General features: G+C 46.8%; 1 protein-coding gene and 1 long non-coding RNA gene across 8 annotated transcripts in view; one reads left to right on the forward strand and one right to left on the reverse strand.

The window, feature by feature from the left end:
- Nucleotides 1–4036: 4036 nt before the first annotated feature.
- The window catches only part of PECAM1 (platelet and endothelial cell adhesion molecule 1), a 77114-nt gene continuing 67098 nt past the window's right edge, over nucleotides 4037–14052 (forward strand). The window contains exons 1-2 of one of the 7 annotated variants that reach the window (XM_070561592.1): nucleotides 4037–4193; nucleotides 5971–6080. The gene's annotated coding sequence lies outside the window, so the exon portion shown is untranslated. Of the gene's footprint in view, nucleotides 4194–5121; nucleotides 5234–5970; nucleotides 6081–6568; nucleotides 6697–14052 lie in introns of those variants that run through there. The other 6 variants (XM_070561593.1, XM_070561598.1, XM_070561594.1 and 3 more) reach the window with 6 other exon arrangements.
- LOC139074016 (uncharacterized) lies at nucleotides 12696–13516 on the reverse strand. The gene is made up of 2 exons (XR_011523297.1): nucleotides 13413–13516; nucleotides 12696–13067 (listed from the first exon to the last, which is right to left on the reverse strand). It is a non-coding gene; the product is annotated as an uncharacterized lncRNA (long non-coding RNA).

Consider the following 14052-nt stretch of genomic DNA (forward strand, 5'->3'; position numbering starts at 1 on the left):
ACTGAGGGCCTACCCACAACGGAAAATTTTCTTTAGCACATGTTAAAACCTTTATTTCTTGGAAGAATTTGAAGTGGCTTCTACCACACCAGCCAACATCAGAATTCCTGTATTTGCATCCAGAGCTGAGCTGTGTAGACCTAGAATCTTCCCTCTAGATCAACAGGTGTGCAAAGACAGGCGTAGGGCATCCATGCAGTTTTGCTTGTAGTCATGAAAAACTGCAGACGCCTAAGTGCCCATTGATTAGGAGCGAGTTATTTAAATTACAGGAGTTCCTTACAATGGGATATTTTTTGACATCATATTTTTTTGTTAAACAGCTTTATTGAGATATAATTCACAGACCATAAAATTTAACGTACACATTTCAGTATTTCTTAGTATAGTCACAAAGCTGTACACCATCACCACAATCTAATTTCAGATAATTTTTATTACCCTGGAAAGAAATCCCATACATGATGAGCTATTTTGGAGCCATTTTTTAAAAATGAAATAGTTCTCTATGTATTTAAATAAAAATACATTCATGACTGGCAAAAGGTGCAAAAAAGCACATTGCAGAAAATATATAAGATATCCCATTTATTTATAATAGTATATATATACACACACACAACAACACATATACACACATGCACATATCAACACATGTTAGTGTTTTTGTATTTGTTCATTCATTCATTTATTTGTATATGCATGGAGTGCTATGTCTGGAGAAAAGGATGGGGAAGTTTTATTTTAAATACTTTTTTATATACTCTTTTTTTTTTTTTTGAGGAAGATTAGCCCTGAGCTAACATCCGCTGCCAATCCTCCTCTTTTTGCTGAGGGAGACTGGCCCTGAGCTAACATCCGTGCCCATCTTCCTCCACTTTATATGTGGGACGCCTACCACAGCATGGCTTGCCAGGCAGTGCCATGTCCACACCCAGGACCCAAACCGGCGAACCTGGGGCCACCGAAGCGAAATGTGTGCACTTAACCGCTGCACCACCGGGCCAGCCCCTGTATACTCTTTTTATGCTATATATTCTATACAATATTTTTACATCAATGCTATGTTTCTACTAGAAATAATAACCAAAAGTGAAATAAGCCATGACGGTGTCCAAAGCTGGTAAAGAGATGCTTAGGAGAAGCTGCTGCTGTCAAATTTGGAAATAAAAGAAATGATTTTTTGGGTGTCTAACCATTAGGTGGCACCATTGTAAAATTTGTACAGTGTCAGATGGCCTGGAGAAGGAACAGACGCTTGTTAACTGTTTCAGCCTGTAATGACTTATTTTTATTTTCGCTCGCTTTTCCTCTAAGTAACTTGAAAAAGAAAAAAAAAAGTTAAATCTCCCTTCAGAAATTCCCTACTATTTCAAGCCAATGGGGGTAAATGAAGTGAGCTGCTTTTTAAGGGAATTTAGTCATTTGATGAAAAATACTGTCAAATGCGTGCAAAGACTAGTGCTTGGGAGCAGGTTGCTTTCCCTCAGTCCTATAAAAATCCACCACTGATATCCTGATTTCCAGAAGTGCAGAACGCTGTCTGCTGCTTGGGAATTTTCCATAATTCTGAGCGGGCTGGGATTCCTACTTTTTCACCATCAACAACCCCTCCATTATTTTTATTTTGTAAACCTCATTATTGGGAAGATTTTATCCAAAATGGCATTTACGAAGTCGTCAATGGTTCTCCTGTCTTGTATTTATGTGTGCATATATTTGATTAATTAAAGTTCTTAACAGACAAAGGGACAACCATGTTAGGTTGACAGAACTCCAGCCAAAAGCTGGAAGAACTTGAGCTGGGTGGTAAGAACAAGGGCCCTGGGGTCAGCCCCTGGCCAGCCGGGGCGCTGTGGGTGAGTTACTGTAGCTGTACCAACCTCAGTTCTGAGCCACAGTGCATATGAATAAAAGGGTAACACACCAAGGGTAGTGCACCACAATAAACGCCAGTTACTATTATCGGTATTTTATTCAGCATATGCAGCCCCATCCTCAGGAGGCCACTTGGAATCTGTTTCACTGACCTCCCTGTCACTTACCCTGAGCACCCCCCATGGTGGGTGCTGTTGGTCTGGGTGTATGTCTGGGCTGATGAGGAGAATGCTCACAAGAGCTTCTTTTCCTTCCTGAAATGCCCCCATCGCCCTGTTCATATAGCTGGTGAGCTAAGCAACGGGATTCGTAGGTTTATAGCTTTACAAACTGTCCCTGAGCACCCACTGTTTGGGGGCGGTTTTTGTGAAATTCTCTGCTAGGGAAATGGTACTGTGGAACTAAAGAGCACAGAGTGGAATGTTCATGAGTCCTTTTCATTCAGAAAGAGTCAGTTTGCAGATCTCGGATGGGGTGAATTTAAGGAACAGATATCATAGTTTTGACAGTTGGTCAGAATTTGGTACCTGGATTGCTTAGAGCCAGACCTACCAGCAGGTGGTCTCATATGTATCATGGACGCGTGCAACTGTGCTAATTCTAAAGAGGTAACATTCTCTTATTGATTGCAAAATGCAATTCTGTAGGTAAACCCCACAGATATATGTCAGTCAATTTTATTGGAAGAGGAGAAAAAAGTTTCTCTCCTGTAGGAAGGAGAGAAGAAGACTTTTTCTCTTGGCTTAATGAGATTAGTGGGTGTGCAGGTGGGCGGGTGTGTACTGGGCTTGCAGTTCTTTAGATGGTGGCCTCCCTAAGAGCAGGAAAGTGGTGTACTCATCTTTGTAGCCCCCTGTTCAGCCTGCGCAGAGCAGTCAGTGCCCGCCCAGCCAGTAAGAGTTGAATTGCTGGGTAGCCATTAGCAAGGAGTGAAGGGGGTGGTTTTAGCATTTGGGGCACCCAGCAAATGGAGACCAGCTCCAAATTCCCAGAGCTGCCCTCCCGTGTTTTTGACCCTGAGGTCTTGCACTCCACATGCCCCAGGCCCCAGGCAAACAAAGTTATAGGAACTGTTTAGAAGATTTCCTGGGGCCGGCCCGGTGGCGCAGTGGTTAAGTGCACACGTTCTGCTTCAGCGGCCCAGGGTTCACCGGTTTGGATCCTGGATGTGGACATAGCACCACTTGGCACGCCATGCCATGGCAGGCATCCCACATGTGAAGTAGAGGAAGATGGGCATGATGTCAGCTCAGGGCCAGCCTTCCTCAGCAAAAAGAGGAGGATTGGCAGCAGTTAGCTCAGGGCTGATCTTCCTCCAAAAAAAAAAAAAAAAAGGCTTCCTACACTGGTTACTTCTGTGGGTTCCTGTGCTGGTAGGGTGGTTTCTCTGGTTGTTGGTATTTTTTTAAGTATGCCTTTTGGTGAGGAAGTTTGGCCCTGACCTAATCTCTGTTGTCCAGCTTTCTCTTTTCTTTTTTTTCTCCCCAAAGCCCCCAGTACATAGTTGTATATGCTAGTTGTATGTCCTTCCAGTTCTTCTATGTGGGATGCCACCACAGCATGGCTTGACGAGTGGTGTTAGGTCCACGCCCAGGATCCAAACCCGCAAACCCTGGGCTGCTAACTCAACCTGAGCATGCAAACTCAACCACTAGGCCACCAGGCTGGTCCCTTTATGGTTGTATTTTGGCAGAAATGAGAGTGGGGAGGGAGTGAAGAGGGTGTGCAGAAGGGAAAGCTGTATTTTCCTTTAAACATCAATATTGTTCTAGACACTGTGCTAAATTAACAGCTAAGTGTAATTTGCATACCATAAAATTCCCCCATTATAAGTGTACACTTCAACGACTTTTAATTAGGATTACCAGATCTTAACTAACAGGATTCCCAGTTAAATCTGAGTTTCAGATAAACAACACTTTTTCAGTGTAAGTATGTCCCATGCAATATTTGGGATATACTTATACTAAAAATATTATTTTTTTGCTTATCTGAAATTCAAATTTAACTGAACTGCAACTGTCACTACAATTTGGTTTTAGAACACTTCCATCATCCCAAAAATTCCCCCTGCTCCTTTGCAGTCCATGCCTGACCCTTCCAAATCTGAGGCTCCCCTGCTGGTCTGCATTCTGTCTCTAGAGATTTGAGGAAGGCTGTATTTTTAGGTGGACTCAGCTGTTACACAACTTAATTTAAAATCTAAATATTTGCATGAAGAGTTTGGTTTCATTTTTTCAAGCAAAACCACAGAGGAGACTGGTTGCCCGATGTGGGGTTCAGTTTGACCTTGCCATCCGAGCGGCCTCTCGCAGGTATGTGGATTATTTGAATTGCTTGGTGTCCACAGAGCGCGTGGGAACCCAGCCGCACTGAGGCTGAGAGTCTCTTGGCCTGGCACTGAGAGTGGGGACGCTTTCCAGGCCCAGTCAGGGCAGGGCAGGAAGTTGGAAGGGATCAGAGGGGTCCGTTCAAGGAGACTGCATGTTACACCGGCAAAATGCTAGTCCTTGACCACCGGGCCCCAGTCTTTAAGTGACTTAGCTGAGTGAAATATGATGTGTCCCAATGCCTACCACTGTGCCTGGTACACAATTGGTAGCTGGAAAACAGCCTCCCATGAATTCAGAGTTCATTTGACACACACTGCTTAGCATCCACTGAGGGCTGAAGCATCTCCATCTGAGGCTATGTGTGAAAGATGGTCCCCGCTTTAAGAAAGTTAAGTCTTGGGGCCAGCCCGGTGGCGCAGTGGTTAAGTGCACACGTTCCACTTTGGCGGCCCGGGGCTCGCTGGTTTGGATCCTGGGTGTGGACATGGCACTGCTTGACAGGCCATGCTGTGGCAGGCATCCCACATATAACGTAGAGGAAGATGGGCACAGATATTAGCTCAGGGCCAGTCTTCCTCAGCAAAAAGAGGAGGATTGGCAGCAGATGTTAACTCAGGGCTAATCTTCCTCAAGAAGGGAAGAAAGTTAAGTCTTCAGCAGGACTGTTTACTTGGCACTAACTGTGTGCCAGTGTTTTCCAAGTGCTTTGTGTGTGTTAATATTCTAACCCTCACAAACACTATAAGGCAGATAGTATCATTCTCTCCATCTTGCCTATGAGGACGTGGAGGCTCAGAGAGGTTAAGTAAGTCTCCCAAGGACACACAGCTAGTCCAAACCTCGAAGAGCCTTTTCTTACCACTATTCTGTGTTGCCTCACAATGTGGTGTGGTAAGTTCTGTGAGAGCCCAGAAAGCACAGTGTCTGAGCCACTGGGAAGGAGGGTCAGGCATCTCCCCTGGGGAGTTAGCTGACCAAAGAATCATGGAACATTCCAAGCAGAGGGAATAGCATATGCAAAGGTAAGAGGCAAGAGAACATGGCACAATGAAGAGTGACCAAGGAGGCTTGGGACAGATGACGTTTCAGAGCATTAAAAAAAACTAGAATTTTCCTTGGGAAAAATACACTGATTTGGGCAAGAGAAAGAGTCTTGGATGAGAGCCCTGAACACCTTCAGGAGCGACTTTCAGCAACTGTCTTAACTTGGCGAGTGGTCTCTGGCCTGTCTCTCTCCCTCACCGGGCCTGTACTTCAGTAGTAAAAGGGCCAATAATACCCATGCTGTGGGGCTCACATAGTAGGACTCCGGATCGTGGAGGGCACAACGTCAGGTGATAAAATGGAATAATGTGGGTGGCATACACGGAAGAGCTTTAAAGTCGGCACCCAGGCACCTGTGCCCAACGTATGCCTTTAAGAGGAGCCAAAACCCCCTCCCTTCCGCTCTCAGTGGCAGAGGACTTTCGGCGTCGTCGACTCCCATCTGGCAGAGACCTCCTCTTTCTCCCTCTACCTGTGGTTCTGCAGGCTCAGCCTGGAGCGGCGCCAGGCACCCAACCCACTGGCGTTGGGAATGTGTTTGCAGGGAACCACAGGAAGGGAAAAATCCTCTTGCTAGCTCTCCCTCGCTGCCTTGCTGGTGATTTATCACTATGGAAACTGAGCTCTTTTCCTCTCGGCTGCCTGCTGGCTGGGGCGCGCATTGTTGATGCCATTGCTGCACAGATCAGAAGTTCCTTCCTCTTTCCTGTTGCAGGAATGCCACAGTAACCACCGTTGTGCAAGAACTGCAGCTCACACCTGAAGGGCTCGATCTTGGGAAAAACAATCTCATTTCATTCCCCAGGGGTCACGGGGGCCTTCTGGGTAAGTGGCGGGGGCCTGAGAACAATGCAGCCTCCAGGGCTGACCTGGGGCCCCACTTTCCCCTTCCTTCAGCCTTCCTCGCCTCGTTTTAAAAATGGATTTACAAGCAGTCGCAGGTACTATTGTGTTAGGCAGAAGCAAACTTAACCTCAGAGTCCCTTTGTGAAGGTCAAGGCTTCTGCAAGGGCAGGGCAGACGTGATGACAGGCAGGGCAGTGCAGAGGCACAGACGAGAGAGGCGAGATGCAGATGGCGTGGAGATGCCAGCTGAGGGGAGATGTGTTTGCAGGGGACATTGCACACCTGTGTCGTCATCAGCTCACGTGAGTTTCAGGTGTCGTCTGCTGGAGGCCTGATGAGAACTGGCTCAGCTGGTTTTGGTTCAGCACTCAGGCCATTCCCTAGAGGCCACTGCCTGGGTCAGAGCACCCTGGGCCTGACATCACAATTACTGTGCCAGGTCCTGGGTGTGAGGACACAGAGCCACTGGTGAGTGGGGATCCCAGAGACAATGAAGGAAGCTCCCTGGCCAGGAAGTCCTGAGACACTGCCAGGTCCACTGGCTGGCTGCACGGGCAAGTCATGGCCAACCTCAGGGTCCTAAGGGACCTTCTCTGTAAGTTGAGCTAAGGGATGGCCCTCTCCACCTCACCCTAGGGGGGCAAGAGGGGACTAAGGACACCTCCTATTTACCCATTTCACTGTTCAAGAGGTCCATCTAAGAATAATTTTCTAGGTGAAACTGGTCTTGAAATTATTCGGGAGGAAAACATTTCATTTAGGAGTTGGGGCGTTTCAGTGTATCTCTAGAAAAATGTTCAAAAATCCCGCTTGACCTCCTTGAGCAGCCAAGATCTTTCCTAGTCTCAGAATATTCCTGTTCGCTTTCCATCCAGAACATCCTTCTATTTGGAGCATTGGTGCTCCTTCTCGCCCTGGGAGAGGCTTTCCAAGGTTCTTCCAGGTTCTAAGCATCAGTGTGAAAATTCATGTTTTATTTTTGTCAGCAAAGCGGCCTGAATGCCTGGACCCCAGGGGAGCCCCGACCTTAGGGAAAAGCAGATGGTGACAGGGGTATGCCTGCCAAGTGCCTTTAGACCCACTCAGCTCACCTCTTCCTCTTGGCGTGAAAGAATGAGCCTCTTTCCAGTTCTCTCTGGTTTGCTCTGCATGGGACCAGCAGAAATGAAGATGCTCAGCTTCCTGCTCACCACCCTGAAGGGTCTCACTCCCCATAAGACCTCAGGAGACTTGGAGGGGCCCCCTAATGCAGTAGCTCCCCAAAAGCACCGACAAGCACTTGAATCCTTTAGGGACAGGGAACTGGTCCATTTTTCTAAAATAGAGATTTTTGCTGAGATAATAGTAGATTCACATGTAATAAATAATACAGAGGGACTCTGTACCCTTTACCCAGTTTCCCCCAATGGTAACATTTTGCAAAACTGCAGTGTAACATCACAACCAGGACACTGACACAGATAGAACCCATCGATCTTATGTAATCCCCTCAATTCTACTTGTACTCGTGTGTCTGTGTCCATAAAGTTCTGCTCAGCTTCATCACTGTGTAGGTTCATGGATCCACCACCACAGTCCAGACACGGTTCCTGCCCCAGAGGGATCCCCCCTATTGCCCTTTTACAGCCACACCCACTTCCTTCCCTGCTCCCATCCCCAACCTCTGGAAACCGCTAATCTGTCCTCCATTTCTAAAATTCTGTTATTTCAAAAATGTTGTGTAGATAGAACCATATTTTGGGGGATTGGCTTTTTTTACTCAGCACATTTCCCGGGAGATTCCTCCAAGTAGTGGCATGTATCAATAGTTTGTTGCTTTTTATGGCTGAGGAATATTCCACGGTGTGGATGTACCACAGTTTATTGAAGCATTCACTCATTGAAGGACATGGGCGGATTCAGTCTTTTGGGAAAGCTGGAATTACAGAGAAAGCTGCTGTGAACGTTCATGTACAGATTTTTTGTCTGAATATACGCTTTTTATTTCTCTGGGCAATTGGTCCATTTCTTAAACAGCTCTAATGAAAGCAGATCCTTGAGTTCTGTGAGGGATCCACTGGGAGACCCACAAGTCTCCCACAAGACTCACCTTCTCAGTCTTAGAAACGTATTTACAGGCTCCCGGCTTGGTCCTAAATCACATGAATCTCACGTCTGTCCAGAAGCACCATTTCCTGGGCATAGTCATATCCCAACTTGGCTGCCTTTTTTATTTGGATGTATCTATTTATTTTAATTTCGCTTAATCAGGTAATGAAGCTGGAAAGAAACAGGAAACATTAAGACAGTTGTGTATAGCAAATTGAAGAATTACCTCCTGGAATAACTTGGTGAATAAATATTTCATATTCTGCGTATTTCAACTTTTTCGCACTTTGACCCCTTCAGGCTTTGTCCCAAGCCAAAGATTTTCCCATCGTGGGGCATTTCAAGAAGCTCTGAAATGTTTTTCTTCAGAGGCCCCGTGCGAGGCGTCAGGGGCTCAGGCCTCAGCCAGTGCTCCTATGGACTTTACTGCTTAAACCAGCTGTGGGATCTTGGGCAAGTGCACTAAGCTCTCTGAGAGTCTCGTTTTTCTCCCATAAAACGAGGATAATGCCAGCGTCTGGTTCCTGGGCTTAAATGAGAGAGACGATCTGGAGAAGTGCTAAACGCCCTGTGAATTTTAGCAGAAGCCCCACTCTAAATCTCTGGAGAGTCACACAGCCTTTCACTGAAGGTCGTTTGAAGGAGGTTGTGAGGGGAGAGTTACATCACACTTCCCAGAGAAAAACTCACTGGAAGTCTTCCGTACCCAGCTTCTCCCCCAAAATCAAGACCCCGCCACCCCTCCCACAGTCAGCAATCAGTCTCGCTCTGTCATCCTTGCTCCCAGATAGGCTCCTTTCTCCCACAGTTCTGGGTGTCTCATCCCTGGTTTTTGTCATTCTGCCACCTGGGCTGGCACTGCAACCCCCGGGGTGAGGACTGTGACCACATAGGCTGCGGTTTCGCTTTCCTTCCTGTTTTTCAGTCCCTGTCATGCTTGCTGTTTGTTTGGTCAGACAGATCTGCTCAGATTCCCACAACAGGGACACTAATGCATTTTCATTCCTTGACGAGCTCCAGAACAACTTCCTGGCCCTTCTTAGCATCAAACTGGAATAGCAATCCCAGCCCACAAGCAACAGCGGCCACTTAGCCATCTTTGCAATGATGATGATGATGCAACTGTCTTCTTTCCTTTTCCTTTGACATCAACCCTGGAGGTCAGCAGGAACAGTACTCTGATTCATAGCGTTGGTTTTTGAAACTATTTACCTTCTTAGTAGCTTTATCAGTAAGACAAAGAGATCTTCAGAAGCCACAGCTTTCCCCTGGAAAGAGAAGGAGTGGCCTACATGGCTGCTGGAGTCCTCAGGAACTGGCATGCAAACTTGCCTCTCGCCGGAGGCTTTTTGCCCAAGATTGGCCCAGAGCAGACTCCACAGCGCTCTAGACACGTCTCCTTTTCTCTCAGCTGCCTTTAAAAACCTTCCCCAAACTTTTCCTCACCTGCTGCGTTGCAAGGTTCTAACTGAAATCTACCTCCTCCTAATTTCTACACAAAGGTAGAAAAAAAGTCCAATTCCTCTTTCACATAAAAACAATGCAGTTATTTAAGGACAATTATCAAATATTCTCTCAAATCCTCTTTCTAAGTCTTGGCATTCCCACTTCCTTCAAATGGTTCTCTTATGATATGATTTGGAGGCCCTGCCCGCCTCAGCATTTTCGTTACTTGTCCTCATGCTTTTGGGTGTTGCCTCCTGAACTGAGCATGTTTGACAAAATACAGTGGGACTGACTTCTCTCCTCTTCTGAACTCCTTACTTCCATTAATGCTGCCAACTATGATGGCAGCCAGGCCACTTGCAAACTCATCAGTCTTTTCCACGCATTCTACTGTTAAGCAACGTCTCCCTCATCCTGTATTTGTAAGGTCAGCTTTGAGGGACTAAGATCAGGAACTTAACTTTCTACTATGTATCATCATTTGACCTTTTACTCCCTCCTAGTGACATCCTTTTGACTATAGATTCTGTCATTTGGGCTCTTACCTATCCCTGCCAGTGCTGTACCATCCAGCAACCCATTCAGCATGTTCTCAAGAGACCTCGTGTGAGCCATCAATAAAAATATTGACCAGGAGAGGGAAGAAGGCAGAGTCACGTGGCACTCCACTCGAGATATCCTTTGAATTGAACTTGATCAAACTCTTTTGACATAATTGTCCCACAAACGACAGATACAACACACCTCGCCATGAGGACCTCAGGACAGATCTCACCAGACATCTTGCTGAAATCTAGAACCCCTGTACTTGGAGTATTTTACTGTTTCAACAACCTAGTAATCCTGACAATGAAAGAAACCAGGTTAACTGTCATGACTTAGTTTTAGAAGATTCTTGATGGTTTCTGGTCATCGCCACTTCCTGCCTGGTGGCTATAAGTGCCCTCTGCCAACCAGGTGAGTGTTCTGCTCCGATCTGCACCTGTCTACTGGGTACTAGGCTGCCATCTCAGTCCCCCCACTGAGCACCCCACTCCTGTTCCCCCTGCCTCATGACTCAGGCCTCATCTAACCCTTAATACCTGGCCTGACCCCTCCTGGGTCCACGTTCACAGGCAGCCCTGTCAGGCCTGGCCCAGAGTCCCCATTCTTCACTATTCCCCAAACTCCAGCCACAGAGGTCTGGGCTCCCTCCATAATTTTTTTTTTTGACGATGACTTCATTAAAGTTCTGTACACAATGTGAGCCTTGACTCACTTGGAAAAGATTTTGGGGGATGCTTAGACACAACATAAAGTTTTTACATACATAATAAATACAGATCTTCCTCAATTTTTGATGGGGTTGTGTCCTGATAAACCCACTGTAAGTTGAAAATGCATTAGAGAAGTTGAACAAGATTAACAGTTCCCAAAGCTTCTTTTAAAGCTGTAGGAATCTTTACACAAGCACACGCACAGCGTCGTTTCACAAGACAATTTATTTGTGTGTGTATTTCAAAAGCAAAAATAAATGAAAAAAGAAAAAAAACCCCGTCCGTTACAACATAGACATATTCATCCTTCAGCAATCATTGAGGAAGTAAAATGAATCTCAAAGCTGACCTCCTCTCAGAGTTGTGTGAGTCAACAGTAGATTCAATTTCCACGCTGGAACCCACCATTGTAAAGTGGAAAAATTGTAAATCAAACCATCGTAAGTCGGGGACTGTCTGTCATCTGCTGGAGTTTTGTAGAGGATGGATATCCAGGACTCTGTGGTCTATGGTTTTGGAATTCCCTACCCTAGCCTTTTTTTTAACTTAGGACTTTTTCTGGGTTTCAGGCTAGATACTGGAAGGGGCCAAGGTTGCCTCCCTCGCCTCCTTCACCTGGAGGGCCAGCCCAGAAATAGTACCAATGCTCTTGACCCTAAAAGCTGGTCTGGAGAAGCCTCTTAAACAGGAGCCACTATTCCCTTTCAAAGCAGAGAAGGAGGGGTCACAGCTGAGAAGAGAGCGCCCTCGCAGCCCCCAACCTCTGCTTCCTCCGCAGTTCCCTAGCCAGACTTGTTCAAACCCAGGTGATAGTTGACCATGATAAGAAGTAGACACACGCTTCTGCTGGTCCCCTGAAAGCCAGCTGGGCGAGGACAAAGCTACGCATTCTCGCTGGGCTGAGAACCACTCCTGTCGGTCATGTTTTAAATATTTTAAAGTATTTTTCTCCCTGAGATTCCCAGAACCTGTGCTGCGGACGTGGGCAACCGTAGAGGGGTGATATGAACAGCAGCCATCAGCCCACATTCCTGTCTCTTACCTTCTGAGTTTTCTGCTACTTCTCCTCAATCCCTAATGTTAACATATTAGGGCGAGGATGGATTACCAAAGCCCAAAGCTTTAGGCTTAAGAAAACAGGTTGGAGAAATGGCTGCCACCTTTTCCTGGGCCGCTGGGAGAGGCTCAGCGCTCACAGAGGTGGAAGTCTACAGGCACTGATGGGGTGATGGGAGGGGCAGGGAGGCTGGTCCTGTTGGGGAATTCCCAGAAAGAGGGGACTAGGCTCCATGAAAAAACTGTAGATGTTGGACTTAAAGTAGTCCCTGAACATGGGAGCTGCTGAGCCCCACCTGCAGGGAAGGAAAGTGCCAGACGCCCCCTGAGATTAAAGGGATTCAAAGCCGGAGCCTGAAGAGGCTTGGGGCTCAGGCTGCTCCGGGACAATTTGAACCTCATTGCCGATAAACGGTTGGGGGAGGCCGACTGGCCTGGAGGACCTAGTCAGCGTTGGTCAGATTGTTTTGAGTACATTTAGCATTTGCTCATTAGTCAACTTCAGGACAAACTTCTGGCTCAAAAGCTGATGATAAGCTAGAAACTGCCTGTACTCTACACCAAAGCCACTTTTTATATCTAAAATTCATTTTGCTGATCTCTAGATAACCAATGACCATTTTCCTCACCTCCAAGAGTTGTTCCTGGCAGGGTCATTTCTCCAGGAACTTATGATAAACCAGTTAGGGTTTCCTCTTATTTTAGCAAAGTTTACTTCGTCTTGGATAGAAAGGACAGAAAAAGGAGAGTGAGGACAAAAACTATTCTGTCGTTTATTATTATTATCATTACTGCTGCTATGGCAGTGTCAAGAGTCGCCATCATCTAATGGATGTATAATTTGCTGGTACTTCTGGATTTTATCAAGACGCCTAAGACGTCCTCAGGAGGAATCCTCATATCCTCATGGAGAAGTGTGGGGTGAATGATAGTAGAGTAAGGGGATTTGTAGCTTGCTGGATGTTTATATCAAAAGAATTTTGATTAAGATCAACCTGGGGCAAGTCTCCAGTAGAGTGGCGTGGGGCTCTATCTTCATTCTTCTCCTATTGAATATTTTTATTAATGACGTAGAGAGGACTTCGGTGACCTTCTGATAAAATCTGTGGATGACTCAAAGCTGGGAGGGGGAAGTCAGAGGATAGAATCAGTTGTCAGGAAGGTGGACAAAGGCACTGCCCTGGGGGTAGATATCGCTGGGCACCTTAGACTGATAGGAAAAGGAGAGAGCAAGACCCAGGGAAGCCCACCTCTCCTGCTTTATCTCCACAAGGAGCTTCCCTCCGCATGCCTGAAGCTGTGTTGAATAATCTGTTGATAACCCAGCCTCCAAACCACTCAAGCACCCGGGGCCTTTATCTTTCCTGCTGCTCAGCATGGCATCTGCTGGGAATGAGAGATGCCATCCCTCTGGCAGAGCATCCTTGCTGTTTCACCCCCATGCGGCCTCCTGGAGGACACTGACCTTCTAGTCCTGGCCCGGCCTGGAGCAGAGTATTTCTGAGGCTCCCTCCCATCCGCAGCCCTGGTTAGTGCCCTGTTTCCCCTCGTGTTCCCTCAATAACCTGAAAAAGAAAAAATGAGGAAAGAGTCTGCTTCAGCCCCCGAAAATTCTGGCATTCTACACACGACTCCAGTTTAGCATAAGCATTCCTGAAACGGCCGCTTCCCAGAAGGGGTCCTGAGGGAAGTTTCTCAGATAAAATACAGGATGTCCAGTTATGTTTGAATCTCAGATGAAGACCAAATGATTTTTTGGTACGTCCCATGCAATACTACAAAATGACTTGTTGCCTGTGTGAAATTCAAATGTCACCGGGTGTCAGGTATTTTTATTTGCTAAATCTGGCAGCCCTACCCTGCGCGCAGCCAAGGCAGGTCAGAGGTGACTGCCAGGGGACCCTCAGGAGGCCTGGCCTGGCCCACTTCCAGCCCAAACCGCCTTTCACCTAACGGAATGCAGACCCCCAAACCACACACACACACTTCCTCCTTCGCTCCTGTGGGCTCCTCAGGCCCTAGTCATCTCCACTGGCCTGGGGCCAGCCCTCCCATCAGGGCTGAATCTAGCCTTATGGGTCTAGGGGCTGCCACTGGCTTTCTAC

Source organism: Equus przewalskii, chromosome 10 (genome assembly GCF_037783145.1).
Source record: "Equus przewalskii isolate Varuska chromosome 10, EquPr2, whole genome shotgun sequence".
NCBI classification, from domain to species: domain Eukaryota; kingdom Metazoa; phylum Chordata; class Mammalia; order Perissodactyla; family Equidae; genus Equus; species Equus przewalskii.